This window comes from Ambystoma mexicanum, chromosome 12 (assembly GCF_040938575.1).
Source record: "Ambystoma mexicanum isolate Mex_15411 chromosome 12, UKY_AmexF1_1, whole genome shotgun sequence".
In the NCBI taxonomy this organism is placed as follows: Eukaryota; Metazoa; Chordata; class Amphibia; order Caudata; family Ambystomatidae; genus Ambystoma; species Ambystoma mexicanum.
Window position 1 is genome coordinate 817536165 of NC_090936.1, and position 24955 is coordinate 817561119.

Consider the following 24955-nt stretch of genomic DNA (forward strand, 5'->3'; position numbering starts at 1 on the left):
TATAAATAACCTATCATATCATGTGAGTGGCTGGTTATGGGGTGAATATGTGGTGTGGTGGCTCGGGGCAGTGATGACTGACACTGAAGGATGAAGGGGAAGCTGATGAGCACTGAGAGACTGAGAGGATGTGGGTTGGATCGTTGGGCTGTAGGGTTGTAGTGGGGAAATATGAGCCTGGTGCTGAAAGGTGAATTTGAGACCCTCTTGAAAGAAGTTTGTTAAATTGGGACACAGCAAGCGAACGGTCTGTGAGGTATTTGCTGTGTTTAAAGGTCAGCTAAGTGAATACCTGAAGAGCAAAGTAATTAAGCCCCCTGAATAATGTTATTCTGAGAGAAACATGCATAGGGCTCTCCCAGGGCTCTCCTGCTTCCTAGATAGGAACACACTACACGCAAACCAAATACAGTTCTATGCTTACAGAATTCATATTAATTATTCTCAAGTTTGAAGACTATGGGGGTCATTCCGAGTAGGTAAGGGTTAACGGTCACCGTTAACGAGACCGGTGCCGTTAAACCCTTACCGCCCTATTCCGAGTTCCCTTTGCGGGTTGGTATTTAACGCCTGCTTCTTGCAGGCGTTAAAAAACCAACCCGCAAAGGGACCTAGGAGCTAATTACGGCACAGTAATTTACGGTGGCGTAATTAGCGCCTTCCCCATTCCCATTGAGCCCTATGGGGCAAAAATGGCAATGGGGAAGGGCCCTTGGTGAATGGGGAATTATCGACCCCACCAACCTTGGAATGGGGTGGTAATTCCGCCATTCACCATGGCGGAGTCGGAAAAATAACGGCGTCAACCAAGGCGCTAATAGCGCCTTGGTTAACGCCAAGGTCAGAATGAGGCCCTATGATGGAGGACGGGCAGCTCAATACCTGTGAAGAGTTCAACGTTCAAATGTAGAACCAGCCCATTAATTGTCTATTTTAGCCACCTCACTCATCTAAATAGTTAAAACGAACCACAGTAAGAATTAAAAGACAAACTGATTCAGATGTTGATAAATATGTTTTAATTGCTGATTTCACTATATTAGGAAAACACACCTGGTCAGAGACAGGGAAGTTCGAATTGTACAGACGGTGAAGAACACATTGAGAATAATATGTGTTTTGATTATCAAAGTACAAATATATCTATAACTGCAATCTGTGTCTTGTCAACTGATAAGAAGCAGTGCAATCTACTACAAATGGGGCCATTAAGCAAATCATATTTCCCAAAAGACCCACCTGTTAATTAACAATCACACTACAAGTCTGCTGGCTCTGTGGCATATGTTTCAGGCCCTGTCTTTTTAAACTCTAATCAGCACTTTATAGTTTGTGAATAACGCTGTGTCTAGGCAATTAGAACGATTAATAATCACATTCAAGAACCATTTCATCTCCCTTAAGGTAAATCAGCATGGACCACATTGGTGAACAAACATCTCATTCCAAAAGCTCAGAGGTGTTAATTAAGCATGTGTTTTATGACCAAACAAGACGAAGACACAAATGGCCCCGCTAGTGGATTATTGCCTGAATATAAACTTCGGCTGATTTGTTTTTTTTTTTTGCATTCAAAAACTATAATCTAGGGATGCACGCATACAATTGGTTGAAACATGACGCCACCCACAAGCAAACAATCTGGGTATATGCCATCCTTCTTTAGTACCTTTGGCAGATAAGTATCTATTTTATTTATTGCATTTATTGAGTATTTGTGAGGCACCTATGCAGCAAAAGTGTTTCCAAGTGCCACATCACAAAGAAAGGGGAGGGAACAGGGGAAAGAAACAACAGTAACGGTGCTACAAGGCCTTGTGACATTCGAATCATGCAAGTGCAGTAATGAGATGTGCAAGATAAAGCGGTAGGTTGGTCCGGGACAAGGTAGTGCAAAGGGTAGGCCAGGGGGAGTCAAGTGCAAGGGGGTGTCGGAGGTGAGGGCCACCAACTGAGTAGGAGGACTGGGGTGGGTTAGATTCAGGGGGATGCTAATCAGGGGGGGGTGAAGGGCAGTGCTGGCAGGGGGAGTGCTGGTATAGTTAGGTCAAGGATGGCCTAGTCGCCTGTAAGACTCATAGGGGACTAGGCCACCAGTCACAGTGGCAGAAGTGGAATTAGCACGGGGGGAGAGAAAGAAAGAGGTTGAGAATAGCAGGGTCTTGAGAAGTGTCGGTAATTTAAGGAGGACCGGCTCAAGTCTGAGAGATGCAGGAAGTTTATTCCTGAGGGTGGCACCTGCCAAAGAGAGAGATCTTGCCCCCACTCTCTGCTTGGAAAAATGTCTGATCTGCAGATAGTTGGAAGGAGAGAGTTGGATATAGCAGAGCCCCAAGTCCCAGAAAGCCTTGTGGATGATGCAGAGGGTCTTGACTTGTATCCACGTGGACGCCAGGAGCAAGTGGAGAGATTTTAGGGCTGGAGAGATGTGGTTTCTGGGCTTGAGGCCAAGGATAAGTCTCTCAATCCTATTCTGGATTAGTTGGAGAGGGTGAATGGAGGAAAGAGGCAGATTGATTAATAGGCTATAACAGTAGTCCAGTCTGGAAAGGACCAGAGCTCTAGAGGCATTGAGGTCCATGATGTGCGGAGAGAAGGAGAGAGAGGAGTCGAAGATGACACCAAGGTTTTTGGCATCACAAAATGGTGAGGGGGAAGGACCCAAGGAGGGCAGCCAGAGAGTGAGGGGGAAGTAGGGAGCAGGGGTAGAGGAAAGAAGCCAGTGGCAAACAAGTGGTTACATAAATCAACTAAGGCAGGAGTTAGAGAAGAGATGTTGTCCATGATAGTTCTGGAGGAGCAGGGGAGAACCTGTTTGGAGGAAACATTTATAGAGCAGACAACTTTAGCGACCCCATCCGGTGCTGTGTGCGAGAAGGAGGAGAGTGGGGGGAGGAATAGAGGAGGGGCAAGGGATGCCTGAAAGCAGGTGGCAGATTAGGGAGAGGGGTAGAGGAGAGTGTGGACAGGATGCCCTGAGTTTTAGTTGTGAAATGGGAGAACAGAGCATGATGACCACCTTAGGATACAGGTGCCTTATTAGTTGTCTCTCAGATGTAAATCCTTCCTAATAAATCATAAGCGAAAAAATAATGCATGTGAGTAAGATTACATTTTAAATAAAAGGTGATTGTGCACAATGCTACCTATAGCCATGTTGCAGCTATGGGATTTCTTCCCTCTCAATTATTCCCGATATAGGTCCCAGATATTTCTGAACACATGGGTGCACTGAGGGAACTTCTCAAAATGTAAAATTAAAGACAATGGGGGATAATCCTTTAATCCTAATCTCTTAATTTGCCTTATAGGTAATTACGATTAACCACTCTCTTGCCCAGGAAGTGGCCATCTACATTCTGGACTAGCACTGACTGTTCCCTAGGAGGTTGATGGCCATGTCCTTATGGAACCTGCAATTACATGGGATGAAACAGTGAAAAGAAGAACATCTGCAGCTGAGAGCTGGTTGAATGGGGAATGGTAGATGGCTGTACTTGACAATCAGATCTTTGAAAGACGCTGCAAATGTATTTCTCCTGAGTGATTCATTCATGCTTCTTCAGGTGGCAAATGTGACTAATTAGATAGTCAATTTGGAGGCAGCAGACATTGCACGTGACTTTATGTGATGGATAGCATTATATGGTCTCATGTTGCATCAGAAAATGTATCACTGACATCAATATACTCATCGCTACCAATGAACCTCCAATTGGAACACAGCAGCATTGGGCGCATCTTCTTTTCATATGAACGAGCCCATCCCTGTTCTTTTCTTATTTAAAACCTTTTCTGATTTGATACTTTCAATATTTTTATTAAAGGGTGAGTTCAGTTTTAAAATAGCTGAAATTGGTTACACTTTGTACAGACTCAACTGTAGCTCACAGGGAAGACGTATTAGTTCCAAGCCTGAACATCTCTAGATATTGTATAACAATAAATGCCTACTTCAGGGAATATTTTAGTAGATGGTGCAGAAGATACACATGGAAAGGCATGATGGGAGAATGAGGCCCTCAGTTTCAATACTTACCCTAAAGCAGACAAAAGTGCAAGATAATATTTAGTTTGAATGTAATTTTGAGTATTTGCCACACATTAGTTAAATTCTTTCCGAGTTGGTCTCCCCTTAAAAGCTAGTTTCTCCAACTTGATTAGTCCTCCTAAGTCCTCTAGCCATGTTTCAAAAGTTGGGTAAAGAGACACAAAGTAATACTGGGCATGTTCAGTAAGTAAAAATATACTCACATTTCTGAACATATGAGCCAACAGGGGGCAAATACATGTCTTCTGCAGGGAGACATTTAAGAGTAGATATTGGTGGAAAATCCCACATATAGGAAACATTATTTTGGCCATCAGGTAAGCAAGAAGGTGTGGCAGAGATGTATACTAGCCTCCATCATAAGGAATTATGTCAAATAATAGCAAATGTATCATTGTTTTTGTTTTAACCCAGATACTTGAATTATAGATGACAGGTAATATAATTAAGACTCCCTCAAGTGAAAATGTTATCTGTGGTAAACAATGTTATAATTGATTAAACCATTGATCTACACACACTAGGAAGACGAAGAAACCACATTTAAAAAGTGACTGATTTCCATTGTCCATTGCCAAGACATACTGGATTTTTAAAGAAAGAAGTGATGAGGACGCAGCCAATCAAGTACATAAGGGAATATATTAGTGGATTTACACGTTTTCTCTGAAACAAACTGCCTTTTATTCCCACACTCAAGAGCAGAACACTGCTGAGTTCCCTAATGTGTAATAATGACAACAATATATAGTAGCACATGTGGGACTCCATACAAAACATAAATAAACTGAGTATGAGAGTGTGAAATAAGGGCACTGTCACATGACTAGAGGTTGTCTGAATGTTTAACATGGGTGTAGTGAATCAATAATGTAATAATTTGATGATTTAAATATTGATGTTCATTAGCATCATTCGTTACAATCCATTCGGAAAATGAATCTCCTTAATGACCACGTTTCTGTTAATTGCCAGCGTAATCATGTCATATGGAGTAGTAGAGATGCCACTAAAATCAGTACTTTCATTAGTACCAACAGCATATTTCTGCATAAATGGTTAGCTAAGAACCATTGGGACCTCTCTGGCTTGATGTTACTATTGAGAACATGATGAACATTGCATCCTGGTGATCTGAAATATTTTAAACATAGCATCAATTTTTGTTGATACCTTAATACATCAGGCAAGGAAAACCCTTAGCAAAAGATGCATTCAGATTAACAAAGATCACACTTATTCCAGTCTGGACAGGAAACGATTCAAATTACATGCTACAACTGAATATATAAACTAGCTTTAAGCCTGGAAATTCTCTACTTCAAATACAAATTGGAAGTCCCTTTTTGAATTATTAAAAAGCAACAATGAAAAGAAGTTCTGGGCTATGGCTAGAAGCTTCATACATATAAAATCTAATTCAGAGTTGAATCCAATTGTTTAATATGTCTGGATTATGGCTATTAGGGAACTTTATTTAATCTGAGTTCTCTGTTAGAATTTAGACTTCTGTTACTTGCCTACTCCCCACTTTATAGGGCGAATCGAGCAAGATGATATTGCTCTGATCATTAAGGCCTTTAACAACTCACAAGCCCATGGGAGTGGTTCTTTGACAAATGCTGTATTAAAGAAGAATCTCCAATTTATGGCATCTGTTCTTGAGCATCTTTTCGAGAAAATATTAAAAGAAGGTATTATTCCTGCTAGCTGGCAGAGCTCAATCCTGATTCCCATTCACAAAAAGGGCAACCGAGTTGACCCTACAAATTATCGCCTGTTGGCAATGCTCAATGTCAGGCAATAATTATTTTGTATAATATTTTTTAAAAAACTAACAAAATGAGAGAACGATGTGGGATTATTATCCATGTTTCAAATTAGCATCCACAAAGGACACAGCACTCTTCATAATATCAGCAGGCTCCAGTTTCTCATTTCGGCCTGTAGAGGAAAGCAATACGAAAGGCTGTATCTATGTTTTATTTATTTCAGCAAAGCATTTGATACAGTGTCTAGAAATCTGCTGTGGACCAAACTGCAAAACTGGGGCATTGATTTGACCTTATTGTACTTCCTCATTATTTTACATCTTGATACCATGGTGGCTGTATGCATGAATCGAGAGGGCGAGACTACCTCTGAAATATTTACCAATGAGGGATTAAGATAGGGCTGCGTCTTGGCCCCTTCTTTGTATAATTTATATGTCACTGACATGGATTTTGCTATTAAGTCAGCTCAGAATGTACCCCCGCCCGTATTGGAACGATTCCTGTCCCATGGACTGGATACACTGATGACACTATCTTGATGGGCCGTACCCCTATAGATCTTCAGCGTTCTTTAGAAGCATTATCGGTATACGCTAGGGAAAATATTCCTAAAGTCAATGCTTCAAAACCAAAGTACTTATCACTGGAGGTAAAGCTAAGAAACTCCCCATTCTCTGGTCAATTGATGAAAACTCACTTGAAGTAGTGAATACATACACCTACCTCAGATTCCCGATTAGTGATTCTCCCCCCAAGATTATTATGGTAACCATGTTCGACTCAAAATACTGAAGAAATGGTTCTTATTAAAGTGCTTCATACATAAGATGGGTGGGAACAATATTGAGGGTCTTATTTCCATTTACCGGAAAAGTATACTCTCGGGAATATTGTATGGACTTGCTGAACTGGGCGTACATTGGATGGTTTGGATTGATAAATTGGAGGGGAAGATATTGCGATCCATCTTGGGAGTTTCCCAATCTGTGCCTGTAGAGGCCCTTCGATGCGAGCTAGGTTTCCCTTCCATGCGCTCACTATGGCTTGTGCAAAGTTGTAACCTCTACTTCACTTGCATTCTCTCCCCCATATCATCAAATATCTTGCATAGTTATTTGGCAGATCAGTATGCCCATGATAGTAAAAATGAGTTCTTATTACAATTACGGAAAAGTGTGTTGACACATATAGCACATCTTAACCTATCCATTGAGGATTTGATAATAACTCCAACTAGGACAACCATTAAAAAAAATAAAACCAGAGATTTGGACATCAGTAACAATATTGACTGCCTGACTAAATTGAAAATATTTGCTGATTACAGTAAACAGGGATTCTGGTATAATTTACCATGCTTTTATATGACTAAAGTATGCTTGACACAAATACGCAGATCTATTATCTACCTTAGGTTTAATATCTTGCTCACCCTCGAAAATATGGGTCGGTGGGAAAATCTGCCTCATAATGAGAGGTTCTGCTGACTATGTAAGTCGGGTGTTCAGACCTTTCGTCACATTCTCACGTAATGCTTGCAACTGAAACCCTGTTATATTAAAAGCTATCACAATTGTCTTACAAGCTATGATTCAATAGGAGGGGATGAGTTCTGAAGCATCTTGTATGGGGCCGAATCCATCGTGATCACTGCTGCTGCATTTCATGTATGGCAGGAAGCCCTCCTTTTGATTACAAACCTTTGAATTCACTACGTGAGTGGTTTTAGATTTCTTTTAATTGCTGATATTAATCTGATACATTTTATGTGATATTATTGGATATTAACGTGGCTTTCTAAACCAACATCTGGCCAATGTATATTACAAAATGAATTGAATGGGCAAATAATCTTTTTATTATTTTCTTTATAACGTTAATGATATGTTTGCTCTTTTAACTAAATTTACCTTTATTGGTTTTCTAACAATGGCACTTTTAAGCATGTTCTTTTAAACTCTATAATTATGTATATTTATTGTTAAAAAACTAAAATGTGTATAAGGTTTGTTCATAACCAATAAGCACCCAAAAAAAACCATTGAGTATCAATTGCACATTTTAATGGGAAAATAGATTTATAACTAAAAATCATGTGTGATACATTCAATTAGAAATTCAATAACACAAACAAAATGTATATAAAAATACATATACCTGTTTCAGCAATATCTTTGTACTTTGAATTTATATATTTGGATGAAAAGGGAGTTCTCAATGTTTGATGAAAGGTAACCTACAGGGGATTTAAATTTTCTTCCTGTCCTCCCTTCTCTAATTAGTCTAGGTAACACTTGATTATCCTATTGAACAGATTGAGGTTTTTACTTATTTATTGGGTTTTTAGAATGCACCTATACATAATGTGTTTCAAGGTGCAACAAGATAGGGGGGAACAGGAATGGCAAATCGAAAACTGTTCTACTAAGCCTTGTGGAATTCGGATCATGCAAATGCAGTAAACAGAAGTGCAGGTAGAGGGGGAAGTGCCAGAGGATTAAGCGAGTGCCAGAAAGGCCAGGTGGACAGGGCCCTGGAGAGCAGAGTGCAGAGGGGGAACATTAGCACGGTAGTTAGAGAGCAAAGGAGGAACAGAAATGGAGGTTCTTGAGAAACTTCTGGAACTTAAAGAGATCTGGCTCAAGTCTGAGAGGGGCTGGGAGACCATTACAGAGGGAGGCACCTGCGGAGGAGAGGGATGTGCCCCCATTCTCTGTTGGAGATCTGCAGAGAGTTGGAGCTTGAAGACTGAAAAGTTCTAGCAGGGAGGTATTTAAGAAGAGAGAGTTGGATGAGCAGGGTCCCAGGCCCCAGAAAGCATTGTGGATGATGCAGAGGGTTTTGAATTTGATCCTTCCAGCAACTGGGAGCCAGTGGAGAGATTTTAGAGATGGAGAGATGCAGTCCCTAGGTTTGAGGTCAAAGGTAAGGCCTGTCGTCCTATTCTGGATTCATTGAAGGGGGCAAAGGGAGGAGTTAGGTAGGTTGAGGAAGAGGCTGTTGCAGTACTCCAGCCTGTAGAGGGCCATAGCTCAGATATGATATGATATGATAAGCCATTTATAATACGCCTGTACCAAGTGTTTCTAGGTGCAAAAAGACAAGGAAGGTTAGACAGAGGGAGGGTAAAACAAGCAATTTTACTAGGCCTGGTGTTATTCAGATTATGCAAGTGCTAGGGGAAAGGAAGAGGAGAAGTTCCATGGGGGAAGGAGGGGAGAGTGCATTGGCAAAGATGCACTTAGTGCTGCCATGGTGGTGTCTCAAATAAGTGCAGAGAGGCATGAGACTGTAGGGTTGCACATAAAGTCCCTAAGTGGGTGGGAGGCCCATAGGCAATGCAGGGCACTACTGGTCATATGTCGTGCAGGAGCCTGGTGCCCGTGAGGTTCAGTGGATGGGCAGTGTTTGTGCCCTCCCCGTCTTTAACGTGCAAGAGAATAAAACGGACACTCCCCGGATGGGGAATAAGGCAAAGAGAGCAGGCTGCGAGAGTTCAAGGTAAAGTTTATCTAGATCTCTGAGAGCGCTCTGGCAAAATTAATGTTACAGTACATTATATAGGCATAATGACATGTCTAACATATGATGCTACGTTGGACCCGGATTGGGCAGCCAGGGTGGTGTCTTAGGTACGGACATCATCTCTTCCTCCTGGTTGGTTGTTTGGTTGGCGGGAGGATGGATGTCAGATATCTGTGCTCCGAATGGGTGAAGGCCAGGTCGCCGTGAAGCAGGGTGGTCACTATCTAAGCTAATTAATACATTCTAAATAATGCATGCACTAAATAACAATTGTTCAAAAGACTCTCAGTAGTTTATCATGTCACTATACAAATCACACAGGTTTCTATATCATCTATAACATTTGGATTACACAGGTCACAGGTTAAGGGTCTTGACCACTATAATACACTGATTGAACTGTAGGTTTAGTCTCACAAGAATCTCAGGTATGTGGTATTTGTTAGTATTAGGCATGATATACTGCAGCAGGGGTCTAATGTTAGTTGGGGGTCTGTTGGGTGGGCCTCATAGCATGGTCAGCGGTCTGGCACATGAAAGGAATATCTTGCAGGGACACAGGGTTATAATGGCAGTAAGTTTCCATCGGCTAGGGTGCTGGGGCAAGGACACGTTTGTGGAGATGAACAAGTTATGTGCTTAGTTCATGCTGGTTCACATGCAGGACAGTGATCCCAGAGGAAGACTGATATGATACATTTATTAGTTGTTGCAAATACCTCCGGCTTCAGCGTGAGAATGGAGCCGCAGAGTTTTCCAGTCAGAGTGGGAACGAAGGTGGGGGCCATGTGCTCTGTGTCCCTGACTGCAGTGAGCAGAGGGAGAGAAGCGTTTCGTACTATTGCAGTGAGGCCTGGTCACCAAGATGGAGTCGAAAGGGGGCACAAACATTGATGCCTTGTGTCCTGCTCAGTGGTCCCATCTACACGAAAGTCAACTAAAGTTAACATCGCACAAGGGCAAGGGGCGAACCCAATACTGGAGGCACTTGGTCCAGGTTTTGTACTGAGAAGTGAAGGCAGAGAGGGGCCTACTGGCCCCTCGCTCCCACACACCAGGGACCAAGTTAGCACAGCAGGCAGGAGACATTGAGTTGCTGGGGAAAGGTGATGAAATGGAGAATGCCTCTGAAGAGGTGCAGCTAAAAGTGGGCCTTCTTGGCAAGGTCTGTGATGTGAGGAGAGAAGGAGAGAAAGGAGTCAAAGATGGCACCAATGTTATTTTACTCTCAGGAGGGTGGGTTGAGGGGGCGATGGAGGGTGGCCAGACTGTAGGAGGGAAAGAGGGAGATGTAGTCCCAATGATAAGGATCTCTGTTTTACTGGCATGCAGGAAGAGATTGTTAACAGTGGACCATACCTGAATAGCAGGCAGACAATTAGGAAAGAGAGTGGAAGAGGAAGAGGCAGAGGAGGGAAGCTTGAAGGAGAGTTGTGTGTCGTCCACATAACTCTGAAAGTTAGGGGAGAAGGCAGAGATCAAATGAGCAAGGGGGCAAGGTAGAGGTTGAAAAGTCAAGGTGAGAGAATAGAGGTCTAAGGGACAACACAGGTGGAGAGTGAGATGGAGGAGAGAAAAGAGCCCAGTTGATCCTGAGAAGGCCGTTCAGAGAGGAAGGGGATCAGCCAGTCCAGAGATAGAAGAGCTTATATATAGGGTTTGCATGATTGACCATATCAAAAGCAGCGGAAAGGTAAAGAAGTATGAGAACGGAAGGAGAGTTGGAATCGAGAGTAGAGAGCACGTCTTCACGGGCATTCAGGAGTGAGGTTTCCATGAATCTGGCATCTCTGAAGCCAGAGTGATGGTCGTGGAGACAAACAACAGATTCAGTGTGGTGGATAAGCTGGGTGATGGCCAGCTTCTCCAAGAGTTTGCCCAGGAAGGGGGTAATGGAGATAAGGCAGTAGTTAGCAGAACAGGACAGGTTGGCACCAGGCTTTTTGAGAGGAGGGTGCACAAGGGAGTGCTTGAGGAATGACGGAAGGATCCAGTGACAAAGAAGTGATTGCAGAAATCAGCTAAGGCTGGAGCAAGGGAGAGAATGTTGACCTTGATGGTTCAGTGGGAGCAGAGGTACACCTGTTTGGATGAGGCTTTCATAGAACGGACTTGTCTAGAAATCTCATCAGGCGAAATGGAAAAGAACGAGGAGAGTTGGAGGGAAGGCGAGAGGGGGGCCAAGGGAGGCCTGAGAGCGGGTGAGAGAGAAGGGTGTGGTGTAGAGCAGAGAGAGGACAGGATGTTCTGAGTTTGAATAATGAAGTGAGAGGTCAGAGAAGTGCAGAGGGCCAGGGAAGGCAGAGAACAAAATGGAGACTGCAGTGGGATTGGCGCATTCCTTGCATATTTTGAAAAGTTCAGCCATGTTTTTAGTGGTCCCAGAGATGACCGCTTGAACATAGGCCCTCTTCTTTGAGTAGATGGAAAGTTTGTATTGCCTTTGGAGCAGGCTGCAGGCCAGTTTGTCAGAGGATGTGCTCAAAGCCAGCCACTTCCGCTCAGCCGCTCTGCACTTGCATTTCAGAGAGGCCAGAACAGAGTGATACCAGGAGTTGCACTTGGATGCAGGTTTCATGAGGATCCTCATGATAGGGGCTAGGATGTCTAGAGTGTTGGAGTTGGAGAGTTGAAGGCTAGTAAGGACTCTGTCAGAGTGACAGTCAGTGGCAGGAGAAAGAGGTGGAGTGAAGGTAGCAGCATAAGCAACTGACAATGGATTCATAGGTCGAATGACAGAGAAGGAGACTGGAAGTGTGGGCAGGGGCTTAGCTGGGGGACCCAGGAGGTCCAGGTGAGAGGACAGGAGAGCATGATCAGACAAGGAGAGAATATTGAAGTCTGTGAGGAGGAAAAGCTTGGAGGTGAAGGCCAGGAGAGACGAAGTGAGGGCAGCCTACTCTGAGAGAAAGAGGGAGACCTGGCCAGGGGGCCTGTAGATGGTGGCCAATGTCAGAGAGAGGACAGGAGAGACACCAAGCCTGCAGACAAGGCATTCAAAAGAGGAGTAGGCCTAAGTGGGTATGATACTAGCAGGTACCTACTCAGGGAAGATAAGAGCCAGTTTGCACCTGGGCCAGGGAGGCCTAGGCTTAGAGAGGATCTTAAGGCCCTCAGGGAGGAGAATGTCAAAGCTTGTGATAGAGCTGGCAGTGAATCATCTCTTGGTGAGAGCAAGGACATCTAGGTCGAGGTCTCCAAGGCGGGGGCAGATGTCAAAGGAGTGTTTTACAGTAGAGTGAGAGTTGATGGTAGCTAAGTGGAGCAGGTTGCCACTTTTGAAGGTCTTCCAAGGAGGGGTACAGGAGTATGGTACACCTGTCGGAGGTGACATTGGGGTGACAGAAGCAGGAGTGGCAGGAGAAGGGAGGAAGATGATGAGAGATGGAAGATGCCTATCAAGAAGGAGGAGGTTGGGCTGAGAGCTCTGGACCATGACAGTGCCATTTACGTAGATATTAATGATGGACCTAGAGGACAGGAATGATGCCAAGAGTACTTCCCAAAGGGTGCCACCATTAATGGGAGAGGAACAGAAAGGGTAAAGCATTGAAACCATATGGGGAATCCACAGGTCCGGAGAGGGAACAACAAAGAGGATGTTGGTGAAAGTCTGCCTGGAAGAAGCATTGACATAGGAGTCAGCGATGGGCAGGCCTGGATTGGAGACCAGGAGATCCTTCTTGAACTTCTTCCTTCCAGACCTCGACGGGTGATAGGTGATTGAATAGCAATTAGAGGAAATAGGGGTGACAGAGGGTGCCATTGAGGGAGAGCGTTGAGAGAAGGAAGCATGGGAAGGGGAGAGAGCAGGAACTGCAGTGCACAAAGCCAAACTACATCACACAGCAAAACAACAATCTAGAATCAAGTATCCAGGAAAGCCTAGGTTACATCATTGAGCAGAAAAGCAAGACACCCAGAAGCGAATTATCAGGACAGAGATAAAATCCTAGATAGAGGCGTAGATGGAAACAAACCTTATTTATAAACAAAAGATATCAGGATAGAGGGAAAGTCCTAGATAGAGGGACAAAACTAATTTATGAACACAGTAGCAAATTTAAGAACAAACAGTTTGGACTTTCCTAGAAAGAGGGAAAAAGCCAATTTTTAAACATAAAAGCAAATGTAAAAATAAACAGTATCAATTTTTCTAGAAAGTTGGAACAAAGCCTAATTTATAAACACAACAGCAAATGTAAAAGCACACAAATGTGACTTTCCTAGAAAGAGTGAATAAGCCACATTTTTAAAGACAACAGAAAATGTAAAAGCACATACATTTGATTTTCCTAGAAAGAGGGGGAAAAATACTAGTTTTGAAACACAACAGCAAATGTAAAAGAACACACATGTGATTTTCCAAGAAAGAGGGAAAAGGCCAATTGCTTAGAAACAACAGCAATGCAAAAGCACACAGATATTTCTTTCCTAGAAGAGAGAAATCCCCAAGTGGCTAACTAACACAATTCACCTGGTGCCATATATGGATAACATAAAGGGTGGCATGCAGCAGACTGCAACTTAGCTAATAGGAGTAATAAGACAGGATGGACAGTTAAATGGAGCAGTAATTGCTGTTCCCCCTGGCCGCACCTTTCTAACCTTTTCAGTCACTGGTTGAAAGCTGCATTGCATACTCTCACGCCGAACACCAGCAAACACACTCTGGAGCTGCTACTGTGGGAACTGCCATTTGCCTCAGGCCCCTTCGCCACTTATGTGGGGCTGCATGGTCAATCAGGGGCCGGGCTAGGGGTGGGAGGCAGGAGGGATCAGTAGCATGAAAGCACAACCCTAAAACAGGCCGATATGTTGCAAAAGTAAAAAAGAAAACCCCAAAACACACAAGAATTTGCTGCAATACATGTGCAGGAGCTCAGGAAGTTAGAAAGCCCACCTGCAGTGAAAGCAGGGAACGAGGATGCTGTGCCAAGTGCCGGCAGATGGAAAACCTCAAAAGGAAGCAAAACAAAGGGCTGCATGACCAATCAGGCGTTGGCGGAGGGGTGCGAGGTGGTCTGAGATCACTAGCAAAAAAACACAGCACTAAAACAGGCTGCAAAGTGGCAAAAGTAAAAAAGAAAACTAACAAAACCCACAAGAATATGCTGCAATACACGAGCAGGAGCTCAGGATGTTAGAAAGTTCTCCTGCAGTGAAACCAGGGAATGAGGATGCTGTGCTAAGTGCCGGCAGATGGAAAACCTCAACAGCAATCAAAAAAAAGGGCTGCATGCCCAATCAGGGGTCGGTAGGAGCAGTGGGATGCAGGGGGGATCGGTAGCACAAAAGCACCACCCTAAAACAGGCCGCAATGCAGCAAAAGTAAAAAAGAGAAACCCAAAACACACAAGAATTTGCTGCAATACACAAGCAGGAACTTCAGGATGATGTTAGAAAGCTTGCCTGCAGTGAAACCAGAGAATGATGTTGTATGGAACAATTGCTTCAGAGTACTCAGATTTCAGAGTAATGATCACTTATTGGGACCTGCATTGGGGCATTGTGCTGAGGTTGCCCTATGGTTTCCCAGAAGTGTTGATACAGTTTTACAGCTACAACTGAATGGACCAGAGAGTCCAATTACCACATAATTCAGATAATAACACATGTGTTAAATGTATGTGGATTCGTAGAGCCACAGGTAATGAATGCTATTCCCTAACTAAATGGCTCTCCTTTTATCAACATCAGAATGATGAAAGGCTAAGCACAATAGTTACCTGGGGATCATTTCAGCTGCTTCATTACTTTTATGTTAGGTGCCATACTTTTACGGGTGTGGCATGCTCCAAACACCACCACTGAGCTTGCCTTAGCCCTGAATGCTCTTGCACATGGACCCAAAGAACCAAGCAAGTAAAGGGGACATAGAGAGTGTAAGTCGATTGGTAGTGGTGCATTAGGGAAACCAGAAAGAGTTGTAGTGAATATCTGTAGATGTGTACGGATAGTATAGGAAAGATTCTGGCTGATATTGCACCAAAGGTCAAGAATAAAAAGCTGAATGTGCTTGTAAAAAAAAACATAGCCCATAATGCCGAAAAAGGAGAGCAGGGGTTGCAGTTGGTCCCCCACTCCCGTAGTTCGGCATTAAGGGCTTCAGGAGTTGCAGGGGTTTCCCCTACATAAATTAAATGTAAAGCGGGGGACAAAAAGGCGCATTCAAAAATGTTTGAGTTACAAAATGTGAGCAAGTTGGCTGTGCTATTTTGTAACTCAAGCTTTTCCAATATGATCTTTTAGCGTAGATCCTTCTGGCCACTTGCTAGCTCCAATAATGTTTCTTTGTTGCACTTTCTTTCCATCACACATGCATAGATACCTATCTGACAAAGTCCAACCACAAGCTGATGTGTGATAATGCTGTGGAAATGATGCACTATTCCACACACCTCTACAATGTGGCCACTAGTGTCTCTGAGACAATGGCAAAATAGATGCCAATGTGTGCCACGTAATATTGTTTTAGTGGGTGCTATGGGGTACCACCGTGACAGTGATTGCATAAAATCTCTTGATTTTCCTGGAGCTTACACACACAGACACAAACACACACACACAGACACACATGTTTCCAGTCTTAGAACAGGTATCTCAAGCTCCACATTGTGTCGTTCACTAATTATAGTCAGAAGTTTATTGAACACTACGCAGAGTTCAATTGACCCTTGGTCCATTTATTAAAGGCTAGAGTCAAGTGGGAGTATGGTCTGGAACAGTCTGAAGCAGATAAACAACTGAAAAGAAGCCTTTCCCAGGCTCTGTGTTTGGCTTACTGAATAAAAAACAAGGAGTTCTACTTGGAGGCAGGGTTCGCAGATACTTGCCTAACAGCAGTATTGTACCAAAAGCATGGCAAGGTCAGCAAAGTCAACGCATACGGAAGCAAGACTTTGTCCTCTGTGGATAAATAATTCATTGACTGCAAGAAGGTTGATGACATTTGCCAAGATGTTCTAGATCCAAGATGGGTTGTTGATAAGGAGAGCCCTATCTGGCTGTGACCAGTGGGTGGTACCTACCTAATTCTGAAGCCTGATGTTGAACCACACCCATGATATGGCCACTGATGGTTATAGGGGATTTCATACAAGATTGGAAATCTTGCGCAAGGTTGCCTACTAGCCACACATGGGCCAGGACCTCTACATTTACCAAAAGGGGTATCTTGTGTGTGCTTAATTTCAACCCAGTTCACTCACTCACACTCACACTCCCTTTGTGCAACCCTCACCGTCACCTTCTGTTTTTCTCCGTCTCTACCAGAAATGTCGTTAGGCCTAGTAACATAGTCACTTGTTTTGTTCCTCCCCTCCCTTTCTGCAACCCTCTCCGTCACCTTCTGTTTTTCTCCGTCTCTACCAGAAATGTCGTTATGCCTAGTACGGTAGTTGTTTGTCTGTACCCATTTCCTTACCACTCTCTCCTTCCCTTCCTTATCTATGTCTTAGCTCTTGCACTATCTGAAATGTCATCAGGCCGAGTACGATAGTTAATTTCACATCCTTACTGTTCATGGCCTGTAAGAATGTCATTGTATTTTCGTTTGTTCCCTCCCTTGCCTTGAAGTGCTTTGAAACACATTGTGTACAGGTGCTATATAAATAAACTATCATACCATATCATATATAACTGGGGGTGATTTACTTGGTGTTATTGTACAAATGAATAAAATAAATAAAATATGTTTTGTGAAATGATGAAAATATGATGTTATAATTGTATGTTGTTGCAATTGTAAATTCTATGAAAATCTTCTGTGTAAAAAGTACTGAAACTCTTTTTCTATCTTTATTAGGGAACTAACCTCCTCAACGTCCAGCCTGGAGATAAGAGAGGATTCCAGTGAGAACGCCAGGTACAAGGAAAGGAAGGAAGAAAGAGGGTGCTGGGTGCCATGGCACTCCCTCTAACCCAAAGATGGAAGGGGAAGCTGGAGTGCCCACTCCCAAAAGAAGGAAGAAAAGGGGTTGCCATGCCATACCCCAGCCCAGAGATGGAAGGGGAGACTGGAGTGCCCATTCCCTGATGAAGGAAAGTATGCCTAATGAAACCCCACTCTGCCCTGATCTTCCCCAACAAAGAGTCATGGAAGGACAGGGGGGGCATGTGGCCTGCATTCAAAGGCCCCAAACAGAAATCCCTTGCACATAAACAACAGGATGTTAAACACTGAAACAAAAACGGGTTGGCCTTGGCTTTATTTTCATGTAAAATTGAAGACCCTACCTGTCATTACCAAAGGAAAAGCAGCATTTTAATTCATAAAAGAAGGAGGGATCAAAGATACCTTTCATATGGAAAACAGGATTTTTATACAGTAACACAATAAAGGCTTGCAGAGGTGTGAGCAAGTAAATGAAGTTTAAATGTGAAAATGTATCACTGCTCAAAGAAAAATGTCAGGGCAAAGACATGATGTGTGGGTTGACAAAAAGTAATGTATATTATGCTTAAAATGTCAGCCCAAACAAACCCTATTGCTGGCTTTGGACACTCTACAAAGAAAATCCCCCTCTGCCAGTCTGTATGTCACATCTCTCATCTAATTACCATCTGCAATAAAGTGTCCTGCTAGAGGTGTCAAAATTCAGTGTTCTCCAGACCTGCTGGCTCTGTAGGTGTCGGCTGCAAGAGAAGGTCCCCTTGGCTGGAGCATGACCAATTTGTATGAAAATGGGGGCAGCAACATCAAAGAGCAAGCTTCCAACACAAAGAGACTAATAAGGAAACCTCTGGGTACAGGCTGACCCAGTGAAAACAAAATGCCGGAATGCAGGAGCATGGCCATTTGTCCCACATGAAGATTCAGAAATGTAAAAGGACTATTATTACTTAGGCCTTTTTTACAGCAACCATAAGGTGAATTTTCTTCATATCCATCCACCTGCGACTCAGGAAACTGTAATGGCCAGCTAAATTAGGTTTCTGGCTGATCTGAACATGTTCCAAATGTGAGAACTGGTGAGCAGGTGGGGAATAAAATTAGGGATATGGGTAATAGCTTACATATTCATAACTGTTATGCTTTTTAAGGAAATGGCAGCAAGGTGCCACTTGGCTGTGCTACATGGTAAAGACCTGGTGGTCGGCCTTTCTAATTCCTCATGATTAACTGAATCAGCAATGTATATTATGGCAGTTGCTAATAAAATTAGCAAGTTGTGATACATAACTTGTTTTTTGCCAGAAATTTGAAAGGAGAACAAATGGTTATTACAAATGGGAACTGTCATATGTTGCTCCAGACCCGTAAACCAATCGTGACTTGGAGGCTGGGTTTGGGAGGAGAGAGAGAGGGGTAATTGTCCAATCCTAGTTGCAGGAATTATTGCAGGGTTCTGCCAAATATTGTAAAATTGATGGTGTCATCACTTCTATATAATGGGGAATGCACAAGGAGGAGGCACACAGACACAGACAGTAACAGTCAGGGAGACAGAGAGACAGAGAGGGTTGCTGAAATGTACCATCTGACAACTGTAAGGAAACACCAGAGGATATTGCTGAGAGTGCATCTAGGTGGAGCCTTCTATTTGGTCCTATGGTGGAGAGCTGGAGGCCATTGTTGAGAGTGGAGTTACCAGACCCCTGCCCTATCTTTACAGAGTGTCCTGTGATGCAGCTGGTTTTCCTGAACTTTAAACAGAGGCAAACTATGTAAATAGAACTGAACCCTGGGAAACCAAAAGGTGGGGGAGCCTGCTTGCCTTAAATTATTTCCATTTATAGTGGGCGGGTAGAGCGAAAAACTGTGTAGATCCTTAGCTGATTTAACTAAAAATGTTATTTTAATAATTCCCCATTTGGCAGAAAACCAGGGGTTAAATGTTGTTAAAATCTGAAATTAACAAAGCTCACTTCCCAATGTGCGCTGAAAAATATATCCTATAATGTAATTAGGTAATCCTTTTTGTCTTGCTAAACCTGACTTCTTTAAGGAAGAGCAGTGTCTTTGTTCTTAAATCAGTGCAACCTTTTCAACCAGCTTCCCCAACACACAGTGGGGGGGGTCTGAAATGCAGAATCCCGCAAATCATTCCAATTTTCCAGTCTGACTTACTCAACATAGAACAAAATAGGAGGGGTCTGAAAAACAAACCGTTAATTTACCCTGTGTTTATGTTAAACCAAAGGTGTGGGCAAAATCATAATTGCCATAAGTTTTTGTACCAATCTTGAAATCCTACTGCTAGCCTTTTAAGCCTGCATGAAAATCAAAATCGCATAAGACTAGGTGATAATTGTTTTCGTTATTGATCAGTGTTTGTTGTGTCACACCTTAAGTGGGGGAGGAAGGAAATCCCTATGTTGAGGATGGGTTTTCAATAAACCAATACAACATTTGCCTCTGTATTCCTCAGAATGTAACCTCTGACCTACACATTACATATAGACCTCTGTAGTAGGTGCATACACCTATGTCATTGAGATTGAAACGTGCCCTCCAAGTTACACAGAGATGTCTTCAGCTGAAACATTTACCCTCTGATATACCTTTACATGATCCAAATCTATGGGATCAATGTTTTACAAGGATCCCTGGCCCATATGCATGCATAATCAAAGCTACGTTTTTCACATTGGATAATATGAAGTTATAAAAATCCTCAGTTTCAATACACAGCTCTTACATTTCCTGTTCAGCATCTGCTGCCTCTTTGAAAAATTAAAGTTGTATTCAGAAAACATGCAACATTACAAGGAATAGTCACAATTCAAAAGAAAATTAAAGAAACGAGAGCTAAATCATGCCACACCTGCTGATTGTCCCTCGTTAGACCACATACATAATTCAGCCACTTCATGTGTCCCCAAGCAATCCACTTTATAAAATCTCACAGACACCCAATTGCACATTTGTCCCCTCAAACAAGCACCTTTGTGCTAATACAACCATGTGCAAGTAACATGTGGAGAGATAGGCACAACCCCTCCACACAATTATTGTAGGTTGGATATACACACCCCATTCACACCTGCTTAGCTGCCAATAAATCCATGTACACAGACTCTCAGCATACAATAAATACTCAAACACACACATCCAGTAGACATCCCTTTCTGACAATGCCACCTTTCCCATATCGAACACGAGTAGAGCAATGATAATGATAATTATGTGTTATTTATATGGTGCTTTCTCTTCTCTCCGCAAGTGTTACTGGGCAAAACACATTGTAACCTTAACAAATACAAATACCTGCACATGCACCTCTTACAGAAAGTTCCCAGATTGGTACACCAACACAACCAAAGTTATGCATCTCCCTCAACACCAAGTGTGTGTGTTAATTACCTATCATAATAATGTGCAAGTAGCAGATGCCACTACTTCCAAAACGAATGCTACCAAATTGGCCAAATTCGGAAAGATGACAGCCAGGTCGATCCTTTCAGGAGTGAAACTTCTGAACAGTTGGGTGAAAGTTGATCACAGAAGTGATTTCATAATGTACTGTAAAGTCAGAAAAGGAAGTTACTCTCACCAAGACAACCAAGGACCATCTAGTAAAATCAGTGTACATTCTCCATGTTGTTAAAAAGATGGATTGAACCACCGAATAAATACCCACACAAATACACTGAAATCAATCCCTTCATCTCCAGCAGTGGAGTCACACCAATGAACCTCAACACACACACACACACACACACACACACACTCACACACACACACACACTCACACACACACACACATGCACACACGTTCCATGCAAACAAAATACCATCAACAGTAGCACAGTGTCAATTTCCCACTGTGATAAGAGAATGGCTGTGCCTCTCTCCCTGAAATATTGGCAAGCCCACACGCCAGCCCCTCCCCATACACAAATAGACTCACGCAAACAGAATTCCAAACACAGGAAGCAATGATAGTGTTAGCACAACAAAATGCCTGATAAACATCAACTGCCTCAGATTGATAACCAAGCGAACAGGAATGTTGAACTAATAAACATGAGTTAGATCTTGGCATAGGCCTTGCTCAGGCTGAAGTGATGTTTGTGAATACCTAAATAGTGCTAAAAATAATGAGTACCCAGCGAGGGACAATCAGAACATGCAATCTGATCAGCCCTCGCTGGGCCTTTACCCTGCCAGGAATCCCTTGCCCAACATTCTTTTCCTTGGTCCCCGGTAGGGGCTGACAGCCCCTTAGCCAATGAGGAGGCTCAGAACAGGGTAATCCCCGCTCCGAGCCACCACACGGCTGGGGGCTGTGATCCTCCCCTGCCGGTAAGTGAGTTGAGTGTTTTCCCTTCCCCTCCCTCCACCCCCAACCCCCAATCCAAACAATCCCTTCCCTGCCCTCCCAAAACCACTTACCTTCTTTTTGGTCCTTTTCGGGAGCGGACATGCTGGGAACTCTTCTGTCCCCAGTGCGTCCGCTCTCAATCTGCTGCAGGCCATCATGGAAAAGAAGAAGGAACTACACGTAATCCTGTCTCTCCTTTCCTTGGCAGCCATATTTTTGTTTCCTTTTTTCAATGGTCACCATGGAAAGGGAGAAGGGACTACTTGTAGTCCCTTCTCCTATTCTATGGCGGTCATTTTATTTGTTTACCTTTTTCAATACACTTTAAATGGCCTCCATGGAAAATGAAAACATACTCTGTTTTCCCTTCCCGGCGACAATTTTTTTAAACATTTTATTTTATTTTCCAAATTGCTGGAGCGCTTCACTTGGGCCAGTAACTATGGGCCCCTGGGCTTTACATGATTCAGTAATGCCGCCGCAGCTCGGGGCTTCTTGCTTAAATAAAGCCGTTCCTAGCAGGGCATGGGGCAAAAGCACAACAGGCATCACTCATAGTGAATAAATGCTTTCGAATATTCCAGTTCTTCTATTTCTTTTCTAGATTACCTCTCACTTGTGTGTCGAATGCAGAATTGAACTCAATGCAAGCAATGTATAAGGGATGTTTACGAGTGTTATGACACTGTCTGTCTTTGTATGTCAAAGTGTTCCTGTGTAGCTAACCATATTAAATAGCCTGCTTAGAATTTTGGTCCACAAGAAGAGTTTCATTCTCAATAGTGTATTGCAAATGGAATCTGGACCTGGTGCCCAGGAGCATTTGCATGTGATAATAATAGTTTCAAGTTGATTGGCTGTGAGCGAAAATTAGCATTTATGTTTATCTGGCTTTGAGCTGATCTGTTCATTGGATGTTAGTCCTATAGCGCTATGAATGTAGTCAACCTAGTGCTCCTGCATAAGACTATTGATTGAGAGTCGTGTGGGATTAGTACTAGTGACGATGGACCAAAAAGCAAATGTATCCATAGAGTTGGCACAGGATGCTAATGATTGCCACAGTGCCAAATTGTGCAGTCAAAAAATGTCCCCTAAGGCATTTCTGTTAGGCCACGCTCCTTGATTGAATTTTAAGTGCAACATCTGAAGCAGACAGATTCATACATGAGAATGTGCATAGGTCATGTCTCAGTAACTTTTTTGCATCCCTGTATTACCTTGTCAAACCTCCCAGAATAGTTCAGGTTGGAAATAGCAGGAAATAATCACTTGCATTTCCTGTTGTTCACAGAGATATATTACTTATTGTAGTCTTGTAGATGTTAATGAATTCCACAGTGCCGGCTATGTTACCAGCCATAGGAATCACACCTTATCGATTGGCAGTAAGTGCCTCCTAGTTGTATATTACAGCATTTATTTTATTTATTTATTGCATTTATTGACAGCAACCAAACACAGTGTCACGGCACTGGTAAGACTTAGTAGAAATTCCAGTAGGGTTAGGTCCATGTAGGTTACTCCCAATGTTGTATATTATGCTCTGTTTGTTTTTGTCGAAGTTGTACCAGCGCTGTGATACTTACGGGTTTGTAATAACAAACTTGGGGACAAGTATTGCCCCCAAATTGTATGCTACAGCATTTATTTTCTTGATAAGGCGTTATTCACTTTATCAAGGTTTCCCACGTTCCATCTAATGAGATTTGAGTGAGAATTAATATTTACGTGTCCAGTACAGTCTAGCTTTTGTTTAGATGTCCCCATATGCAGTACAGTGTATATTGGAAACTGGTTGCTTTCTTCTATAGTCAACACTAGCAAGTCTGCTATTAATGTAAATAGAGTAACCGCTCTTTTTCCCACGATTCTAGCATATCTTCCAGGACTATCTCCAGGGAATTCCCCATTCAGCACAGTTAAACCAAACTGATATAGTAGATTTGCCCATTGAAAACCTTTTTGGTCAGCAAATTACAGAATAGGGTTAGACAATGTATATTCAAAGCAGTCTAGAACCTAATCAAGAGGAAGTATTGCGTTAAAACCATCACAGATGAATTCTGTTGTGGATTTATGTAGCTCTAATAGTTTGCCCACAGACTTTAGTGTATTCAGATGGTTTCTACTGTTTGGTGGATCATAAGCATTAGAACACCAACCAGCTCCTGCCAATTTTGTACTCCCATTAGGACACAGTCAGCTGGTGTCAATAGTCTTAATTTGTATGTAATTGCAAACACTAATTGCAAGTCCCCCCCGTTTTGGTCCTTTGACTGCAAATGCTTGAATGGTTTGCCTACTGTCCATCAGCAAGCTTTCTTGCAGTGCAATTTTACTATATTTTGAGATATGATCTAACACACCTTCCTCTGCAGTATAGTGTACAAACCCACGTGAACCCAGGAGAGAATGGAAACGGGTTGGCTAGTGAAGAGAGGGTCCCCAGAATGGCTCTTGTGTCCCCTTTGCACATGTCATCCCGGAGGATGAGAAACAAGAGATGCCAGGGGGGGCCATATGGGAACATATACTCTCTAAGACAACCGTTCAAAGCCTTCCCAGCTGATGTCTTCACAGATACAGGTGCCTCATCACTGAATGAGGTTGACTAATGATAATGGCCAGCGTGCGGACATTATTTAGTGACAACACAATATAACAACGTTAGTTATGAAGTAAACTCGCATCCCTGAATGAAGTTACACGACACACACATGCACACACAAACAACATTCATACACCGTTCTGTAGATAGAGGACAGATACAAATACATACTGTGAGAATCCTTTCTTTATCCCTAGCCAAATGCCGAAACGCAAGAAGGCAAAGGTCACATGGTGCAAGCTTGCAACCGTTTTATTGCAAATAACCATATGGAGCTACCGGGAAATATAAGCAACTTGGAAGGGCCAGAGTACTACTATGCTATAAAGAAAAATATTACAATATACAGGAAGACCATAGCATGACTGTAGTGCATTCAAAGGCCGCCATAGGCCTGAAAATATGGAAGAAGGGATACAAACGCTGCAGTGTAAAACACTGGACCAGTTTTCACAACCAAGGACAAGGGCGGGGGACAATTCCTGATTCCTGGGGCATGGAGGAACCTGTGATATAACAGAATGAAATGCTCACTAATTACAAACCAAAAAGCTAATTTTTGCAGTCCTGACCCATTTGACTCAGCCAAGCCGAACACTGGGCGTTTAACCATGGTGGGAAGAGGAGCAGTTCCCAGTGAAGCAGACAGAATTGATACATGCGTTGTCCACCGAACATTGCAATATGCAGGCAGTCTGTCAGGCTAGGTGGCTATATCAGTGGC